Source organism: Onychomys torridus, chromosome X, assembly GCF_903995425.1.
Source record: "Onychomys torridus chromosome X, mOncTor1.1, whole genome shotgun sequence".
Classification (NCBI taxonomy): Eukaryota; Metazoa; Chordata; class Mammalia; order Rodentia; family Cricetidae; genus Onychomys; species Onychomys torridus.
The window spans coordinates 8,140-18,263 of record NC_050466.1 but is presented as its reverse complement, the minus strand read 5'-3'; the positions used below and the strand labels follow the sequence as shown (position 1 = coordinate 18,263).

The 10,124-nt window shown below is 38.7% G+C and overlaps 1 pseudogene; it reads right to left on the bottom strand.

Moving 5' to 3' along the window:
- Positions 1–3,605: 3,605 nt before the first annotated feature.
- On the bottom strand, positions 3,606–9,112 carry LOC118573938 (annotated as a pseudogene).
- Positions 9,113–10,124: the final 1,012 nt, after the last annotated feature.

Below are 10,124 nucleotides of genomic sequence, written 5' to 3'. Positions count from 1 at the left end.
CAGTACCATAAAAAACTAAACTGGAAGCCATAATTTATGCTCAGAGGACCTGGTGCACAGCCATGCAGGTGCTGTGTAGACTGCTGCCTTAGTCTCTGTGAGTTCACATGAGCTTTGCTCAGTTGATTCAGAGGGCCATGTTCTCCTGGTGTCCTCCATCCCCTCAGACTCTTATACTTTTCCCACCTCTTCTTCTGCTTTTATAGAGTTCCTTGAGCCCTGAGAAGGAGGATTTGATGAATACATTCCATTATGGCTAAGTGTTCCAAGATCTCTTACTCTCTGTGTGTAGAGATCTTGGAACACTGTAGGTGTTCATGTACAATGTCTGGCTGTAGGTCTCTGTATTGTCCCCATATGCCACAGGAGGAACTTTATTTTAGCATGCTTGAGCAACTAATTAAGGAGTATAGTATAATGTCATTAGGAGTCATTTTATCAGTACTTATTTTTAAAGACCACTGGTATTTGATTTTATTCTAGGTCCCCAGGCTATCTAGTCTAATCTCTGGTTCTTGGTCACCCAAAGAGTGCCAGGTATGTGTATCAGGCTTTTGTGTACCATCAGCCTCTAAATCATGACACAGAGTCTTATTATTAACTATAAATCCTTAGCCTTAGCTTAGGCCTGCTTCTAGCTATCTTTTTTCCCTTTAACTTAAATTAACCCATTTCTATTAACCTATGTGCTGCCCTGAGGCTCATTTATCTCATCTATGTATTGTCTATCCTGCTTTCCTACTTCCCTAGGGTCTAGCTGGCTAGTCCTCAGCTGGCTGGCCCCTTTTCTTTCTGCCTGCCAGTCCTGCCTATCCCCTCTCTGCCTAGCTATTGGCAGTTCAGCATTTTATTAAAGAAATCAGGCACTTTAGGCAGGCAAGGTGAAAACAGCAGCACATCTTTACATAGTTAAACAAATGCAGCATAAACAAATGCAGCACATCATCACATAGTTAAAAAAGTCTAGTCCACAACAGGTATAGGTTCTATCTCATAGAGGGGTCTTATGTCAAACCAGAGATTGGTCAGTTACTCCCACAGGTTTTGTGCCACCATTGCCCTAGCATAATTTGTAGGCAGGACAGATTGCAGAACAAAGGTTTTGTGGTAGGTTTGGTGCTTACATTTCTCTTTTGGAAGCTTTGCAGAGTATCAAAGACACTATAACATGGGGGTGAAAGCTCTATGTAGGTACCAGCTCTTCCTCTCCATGTTTAATGAATTTTGCATGTGATGTCTTCAGCAATGGAGCCTTGCTGTCAGTTTGTAGAGAGTAACCAATTCCCTTGACAACAGCCTGGGTTGTTTAAAGATTCCCATGAGACCCCTTTGGCCAACAACTCAATTAGATGTAACTCAGTCTTGGTACTGGCAGCTTCATTGGGTGACAAGAGATGGCCAGTTGGGACTCTGTCTCCCCTATTATTTGATGATTTCTTTTAGATTGCCTTCATATATGTATGTATTTTAGGAAGATTATACTGTATTAGGTTTAGGTTTCCATACTACACCACAAATAGCTCTTAATTTTAGCTGTCTCTCCCTGTATTCTCTTCCTAATCTCTGTCTGGACTTGATCCTCCCCATTCCAGGCCACCCCATCCATCCATAACTATCTAGTCTATGTCACTTTCCTAAAGAGATCTATCTGTACACTCACATCCCCTTACTCTATATCTACCCTCTGTGGTTCTACAGATTGTAGCTTGCTTATCATTGACTTAATAGCTAATATCCCCACATATAAGCAAATATGTACAATATTTATATTTCTGGGACTAGGATACCTCCCTCAGGATGATTTTTTCTAGTTCCTTCCTTTTACCTGCAAATTTTGTGATGTCTTTTATTTAATGGCTGAGTGATACTCCATCGTGCAAATGTACCACATTTTCTTTATCCATTAATCTGCTAAGGGATATCTAGGTTGTTGCTAAATTGTGGCTATTATGAATAGAACAATAATGAACATGGTTGAGCAAGTGTCCTTGTGGTAGATTGAAGCATCATTTGGGTATATGCCCAAGAGTGGTATAGCTGGGTCTTGAGGTAGATGGATTCCCATGTGACTGAGGAACTGCCACACGGATTTCCACAGTGGCTGTATAAATTTGCACTCACCTGCAATGGATGAGTGTTCCCCCTACTCCACATCCTCACCAACATTAGCTGAAACGTATTTTTATTTTTCTTAACCGATCTGAGGGGTGTAAAATGAAATCTCAAAGTTTTGATTTGCATTTCCCTAATGACTAAGGATGTTAAACATTTTTTAAGTGTTTCTCAGTCATTTGAAAATCCTCTATTGAGAGTTCTGTTCAGATCTGTGCTTCATCTTTTTTCTTACTTTTAATTTTTAAATTTAATAGAATCTGAATACAATTTCCCTTCCTTCTATTCCTCCCAGTTCCTCCACACCTCCTCTTCCACCTGACCCAATCTTTTTCTTTCTCTTATCAGAAAAGAACAAGCTTCTAAGAGATAACCACAAAGCATAACAAAATAAAATATAAAAAGAAAAAACAAAAACCATCATATCAAAGTTTGACAAACCAAGCCAACAGAAAACTTTAAAAGGCCCAAGAGAAGGCATAAGAATTAGACCCACTTGTTCACACACTCAGGAGTCCCATAAAAGTACTAAACTGAAAACAATTGTATACACATAGAGGACCTGGTGCAGAGCCGTGCAGGTCCTGTGCCTGCTGCTTCAGTCTCTGAGTTCATATGAGTGTTGCTCAGAAGTTCTATTGGTGCCCTTTGTCCCATCTGTCTCTCCTACTCCTTCCACCTCCTCTTCTTCAGGGTTGGTTCCCTGAGCTCTGAAGTGAGAAATTTGATGGAGACATCTTGTTTAGACCTGTGTGTTCAAGTCTCTCTCTGTGTATGTAATGTTTGGCTGTGAGTCTCTGTATTTGTTCCCATCTGTTACAAGAGGAAGCATCTCTGATGATGGCCAAGGCACTGATTTGTGAACATAGCAGAAAACCATTAGGAGTCATTTTATTGATACTATTTTTTTTTAGACCAGTAGTGTTTGGTTTTACCCTAGGTCTCTGGACTATCTAGTCTCTGGTTCTTGGGTATGGGTTCCATCTCATGGAGTGAGCCTTAAGTCACAGCAGACATTGGCTGGCTGCTCCCACAAGTTCTGGGCCCCCATTGTCCTAGTGTACTTTGCAGGCAGGGCAGATTTTAGATCAAAAGTTTTGTGATAGAGATGGTGTTTCCATTACACTTTTAGAAGCCTGTAGAGTACTTTTCTGTGTCAAAGACACCAGAACATGGGGATAAAGGTTCTGTGTAGGTACCAGCTTAACCTCTCCATGTTCAATGAGTCATACGGTGTACCCCATTTTTAATTGGTTCTTTTTTTCTTTTTTTTTTTTTGAAAAAGTAAACTTTAAATTGAAAAAAAAAATCATGCACAACTTCAGATTCATGCTAAGCTCTCCCACTTGGCCTTTTACAGACAAATCAGTTTTCCGTTGAAGTCAAACAAACTGAAAATCTGTCCACAGTGGACACAGAGCCCAGTCCCTTTCACAGGCCAATACTACTCAGGCTTGAACAATGTCCTTGACTTGGGTGACTAAGCACAAGGTTCAGAATGCCAGTTTCTTTATTAGCAGATAAACCCTAGAATCCACTTCAAATTTATGTAGGTTGTTGGCATCACCCTGAAGCCTCATGAGCAAGCCCCCATAGGACACATATTCAGATAGGCGTGTTCCTGCTTCAGTAGAGGTATTGTCCCCCTGAGCCCTGTATACTTCCCCATACATTACATGATTAAACTGGTCAGTCCCAGAAGGCCTATCACCTCAGGGGTAGTAGTCACCATTGTCTTAGTTAGGGTTTCTATTACTGTGAAGAGGCACCATAACCATGACAACTCTTATAAAGGAAAAATAATTAATTGGGGTGGTTTACATTTTCAGAGGTTTAGTCCATTATCATCATTGTGTGGCATGGTGGCATGTAGGCAGACTTGGTGCTGGAGAAGTAGCCAAGGGTCCTACATCTTGACTTTCAGGCAACATGAAGTGAACTAAGACATTGAGTGCAGTTTGAGCATATATGAGACCCCCAAAGCCCACCTCTACAGTGATACACTTCCTCCAATAAGGCCATACCTACTCCAACAAAGTCATACCTCCTAATAGTGCCACTCCCTTCAGGGTCATTTTCTTTCAAACCACCACAACCATCACCCAAAGTATCATCTTCATACAAGGTACTAATTTTGACCAATTGGAATGTGTCACCTAAGTCTACAGGGTAAATCTGAACATTGACATCTAAGATAGGTTCATCCTGAGAGATTCATACTCACAGTTCTGTCAAGATAATCAAATTTCTTGTCTTCTGGGTCAGTGTCTTTCACATCAAAAATCTCCTCGAACAGGATGTCCAGCACTGCGAGGGCACAAAAGCTGTGGAGGTATTGAGTGCATGGCCACCACTTGGGTTATTTGTTTTTCAGGATCTTTATATATTTTGGCTATATGCTCTCTATTTAATGTGTACTTGGTAACCATCTTTTCCTATTCTGTAGGCTGCTGCTTTGTCTGAATGAAAACATCCTTCACCATGCAGAAACTTCTCAGTTTCGTGCAGTTCTGATTAATAATTGTTGATCCTAGTGCCTGCACTAAGTGTTCTGTTCAGAAAGTCCTTTCCTGTGCTAATGAGTTCAAAGATATTTTCCATTTTATCTTCTGCCAGATTCAGTGTATCCAGTTTTATGTTGAAGTGTTCGCTCCATTTGTAGTTGAGTTTTGTGCAGGATGATAAGTATGGATCTATTTGCATTCTTCTACATGTAGCCATTCAGTTTGACATATACCATTTGTTGAAGATGCTGTCTTTATTAAAATGTGTGTTTCTGGCTTCTTTACCAAAAATTGAGTGTCCATAAGTGTGTAGATTTTTATCTGTGTCTTCATTTTGATGCCATTGATCAACATGTCTGTTTTTTTGGTTTTTTTTTGCCAATACCACACTGTTTTATTACTATAGCTCTGTAAATACACCTTGAAATCTGGATTATGATTTGAAATCTTTTATGATTCAGGACTGTTTTATCTATCCTGGGTTTTTTGTTTGTTCATTTTCATGTTTCCATGTGAAGCTGAGAATTGTCCTTTCAAGATCTGTGAAGAATTCTGTTAGAATTATGATGGAAATGGCATTGAATCTGTAGATTGTCATTTTTATTATGTTAATCCTACTGATCCATGAACCTGGGAGATCTTTCCATCTTCTGATATCTTCTTCAATTTTTTTTTATCATATAAGATTTTCACTTGCTTGTTTTGAGTTATTATAAGATATTTTATATTATTTGGGGATATTGTGAAAGGTGTTGTTTCTCTGATTTCTTTCTCAGTCCATTTGTCATTTGTATATAAGAGGGCTACTGATTTTTGTGAGTTGATTTTGTACCCAGCTACTTTGCTGAAAGGGTTTATCTGGTGTAGGAGATCATGGATGGAATTTTTAGGATTACTTATGTATGCCTATCATATCATCTGCAAATAAAAATAATTTGACTTCTTCCTTTCCAATTTGTATCCTCTTGATCTTCTGTAGTTGTCTTGTTGCTCTAGCTATGACTTCAAGTACCATATTAAATAGGTATAGAGGGAGTGGACAACCTTGTTTTGTTCCTGATTTTGGTGGAATTGCTTTGAGCTTATCTTCATTTTTGTTGATGTTGGCTACAGGCTTGATGTAAACTGCCTTTATTATGTTGATGTATCTGTAATCTTTCCAGAACTTTTATCTTAAATGGGTGTTGGGTTTTGTCAAAGGCCTTCTCTGAAGCTAATGAGATGATCAAGTGGTATTTTTTTCAATTTGTTTACATGAGGAATGACATTTATTAATTTATATGTGTTGAACCATGTAAATGAAGCCTACTTGATTATAATGGATGACCTTTTTGATGTGTTATTGGATTTGGTTTGCAAATATTTTATCAAGTATTTTCACATCTATATTCATAAGGGAAATAAATTGGTCTGTAATTCTCTTCCTTTGTTGGGTCTTTATGTAGTTTGGGAATCTGGTTAACTATGGCCTCAAAAAATGAATTGAGCAATGTTCCTTCTGTTTTTATTGTGTAGAGTAATTTGAGGAGTATTGGCATTAACTCTTCTTTGAAAGTCTGGTAGAATTCTGTGCTAAAACCATGTAGCCCTGGGCTTTTTTAGGTTGAGAGACTGTTAATGACTGATTCTGTTTCACTAGATGGGGTTATATGTGGTGATATATTGCTTATAATCTAAGAAATAAAAGCTTGCCTGGTGATCAGAAGACAGAGTTAGCTGTAGAGTTAGCCATAGAGATCAGGCAGTAGTGGTACATGCCTTTAATCCTAGCACTGGGGAGGCAGAGGCAGAGATCTGTCTGGATCTCTATGAGTTCAAGGACATGCTGGCCTACACGAGATTAATCCAGTCTAAAAGAGAAACAGCCAGGCAGTGGTGGCACACACCTTTAACTCTAGCACTTGGGATCACACACCTTTAATCCCAGCCCTGGGAAGGTTGAGACAGGAAGTGATATGACTGGGCAGAAAAAAGAATATAAGGCAGGAAAAGACAGGAATTCAGGCCCTTTCAGGCTCTTGCATGTGAGTTAAGAGGTGGCTGCTCTGCTTCTCTGAGTTTTGAGTTTTCACCCTGATTCCTGGCTCTAGATTTTTATTAAGACCAATTAGGATTCGTGAAACAGTTATAGGTCTATCTAAGTTGCTTATCTGATCTTGATTTAACTTTGGTAAGTGGAACCTATGGAAGAAATTGTCCATTTCTTTTAGATTTTCCGATTATGTGCAGTAAAGGTTCTTAAATTATGTCCTTAATGATTCTTTGGATTTCCTTGATGTCTGTTGTTATGTCTGTTGTTATGTGCCCCTTTTTATTTCTGATTTTGTTAATTTTGATATTCTTTCTTCTATTTGGATAAGGGTTTGTTGATCTTATTGATTTTTCTCAGTGAACCAATTCTTTCATTGGTTCTTTTATTCTCTTTCTTTCTACTTTATTGATTTCAGCCCTGAGTTTGATTATTTTTTCCATCTACTCCTTTTGAGTTTCTTCTTTTTGTGCTATTAAGTTGCGAGTATTATATATATATTATATAAGCACTTAGTGCTATGAACTTGTCTCTTTGAACTGCTTTCATTGTGTCCCATAAGTTTGGGTATGCTATGTATTTATTTTCATTAAATTCTAGAAAGTCTTTAATTTCTTTTGCAATTTTTGTCTTGACCCATTTTTCAAAGTAGAGAGTTGTTCAGTTTCCATGAGTTTGTAAGCTTTCTGTTCCTATTGTTGATATCCAGCTTCAATTTGTGGTCGTCAGATAGGAAGAAAGTTGTTATTTCAATTTTCTTGTATCTATTGAGACTTACTTTGTGGCCAACACCTTCCATAAGGTGTTGAGAAGGTTTATTCTTTTGTGGTTGGGTGAGACATTATGTAAATATCTGTTAGGTCCATTTGGTTTATAGTGTCTGTTAACTCCAGCATTTCTCTGTTTAGTTTTTGTCTGGATGTCCCATCCATTGGTGAGAGTGTGGTATTGAAGTTTCCCACTATCAGTTTGTGGGGGTTAATATGTGATTTAAGCTGTAGTGGTATTTCTTTTACAAACATGGGTGCCCTCGGGTTTGGTGAATAGATGTTGAGAATTGCAGTGTCCTCTTGGTGAATTATCCTTTGGTGAGTATATAGTGTCCTTTCTTATCTCCTCTGATTAGTTTTGATTTGAAGTCTATTTTTCAGGTATTAAAATGCCTACACTGGCTTACTTCTTAGGTATATGTACTTGGAATATCTTTTTCAATCCTTTTTCTCTGGGGCGATATCTATTTTTTATATTGCGGTATGTTTCTTGGAATCAGCCAAATGATGGATCCTATTTCAACATCTATTCTGTTAATCTCTGTCTTTTTATTGGGGAATTGAGATCATTGTTGTTGAGAGATATCAATGAGCAGTGTTTATTTTTTCTTGCTGTTGTTGTTGTTGTTGTTGTTGTTGGTGGTGGTGGTGGTGGTGGTGTGTGTGTGTGTGTGTGTGTGTGTGTGTGCGCGTGCGCGCGCGTGCGCTTCCCTTCTTTTGATTTTGCTGATCTGAGATTATTATTCATTCCCTGTCTTTTCTTAGGTGTAATTAACCTCTTTAGGTTGGAATGTTCCTTCTAGTACCTTCTGTAGGGCTGAATATATAGATAGATATTGCTTGAATTTGACTTTATCATGGAATATCCCATTTTTCTCCATCTATGGTAATGGAAAGTTTTGCTGGGTGTAGTATTCTGGGCTGACATCTGTGGCCTCTTAGAGTTTGCAGCACATCTGTCCAGGCCCTTCTGGCTTTTACAATCTCCACTGAGAAGGCAGGTATAATTCTAACAGGTCTGCCTTTATATGTTACTTGGTCTTTTACCCATGTAGCTTTTAACAGTCTTTCTTTTGGTACACTTAATGTTTTGATATGTTAAGGGGATTTCTTTTCTGGTCCAATCTATTTACTGTTCTGTATGCTTCTTGTACCTTGGTAGGCATCTACTTCTTTGATTAGGAACTCTTCTATGATTTTGTTGAAAATATTTTCGGTGTCTTTGACCTGGGTTTCTTCTCCTTCCTGTATTCCTATTATTCTTAGATTGGTTCTTCTCACATTATCCCATATTTCCTGAATGTTTTCTGTCAGATTTTTTTAGATTTAACATTTTCCTTGACATATCCACTGTCTTCAATGTCTGAGATTCTCTCTTCCATCTCTTATATCCTGTTGGTGGAGCTTGCCTCTGCAGTACCTGTTTGAGTTCCTAAAATTTTCATTTCTGGATTTCCCTCAGTTCGGGTTTTCTTTATTGATTCTATTTCAACTTTCAGATGTTGAATGAATTTATTAATTTCTTTTCCCCCGTCTTTTTGTGTTTTCATAGATTTCTTTATGGGATGTATTCATTTCTTCCTTAAGGATCTCTATCATATTCTTAAAGGCTGTTTTAAGGTACTTTTTTGTGCTTCAGCTATCCTGGAATATTCAGGGCCTGCTGTGGTAATGTTGCTGAGCTCTGGTGTATACATGTTATCCTGTCTGTTACTAACTGTTTTTATAGGAGTCTAGGCATCTGGCATTGCGATGATATCTAGGTGTTTGTTATTGACTTTATCTTTGTTGGGTGTTCCTTGGTTTCTGTTTCCTCTCTGGATTTTAGGAGAGTGTGGTAGATGTGTGTTTCCTGATAGTATATTTTCTGTGGAAATGATAAGTGTTGCCACTGGGGGTTCCATGTAATATGTGTTTCTGGGTCTGACACTTTGGAATGGGGATAGGATTGGGGCAATGAGAAAAGCAGAGTGTTCCACCAGGACCCACTTAGTCCCCTGGGAATGGAGTGATAGAGTGAGGAGAGACCACAGCAGAAGGTCTGCTACAAAGATAAGGATGAGACTGGATGATTGCCTTGGAGGAATGGAGGGGGGGTGAAGATCTGCAGTGAAGATCTGAAGCCTGCCTGCTTCCCTGACCCAGTGGCCTATGGTTTCCTGGGTGTGTCTGCTGGAGTTGGGGCCTGGGACAGAGCAATGGGTGTGGGAGAGGGAGGTTAGAAGGAAAGGATCTATGGGATTCACTGGAGATGGGGGCAGGGATGCTGCAGAACTCTGTTGAAGAGCTGGGGTGAGACTAGGGATTGGATCTGGAGGAGTAGAGGGAGAGGTGATGATGGTTCCCCCGCACAGGAGTCTCCTTACCCATTTTAATATCATTCCTTTATTATGTGCTTTTGGCATCTTGACAGTAATATTATGAAAACCTTTTTCCCTTTTATGTCTATTTGAGTTTCTAAATACCTCTTGTGTTAAGATTTCCATTTCTTTTATTATCTTAGTAATTTTCTGCTACAATTCATTGGATACATTTTCTGTGTTCTTCCATTGTTTTGTCGTCCTTTGATTTACCATTCACTTTTATTTTCTCTCTATTTCTCTCATGCTAATTGATAGTCAAGTTCTGCTTGTATTCTTTCTCTTCTCATGATTAATAAATAATATCTAAGTATGTGCCATGCTTCTCTGTACTGACAAATCCTGTGTC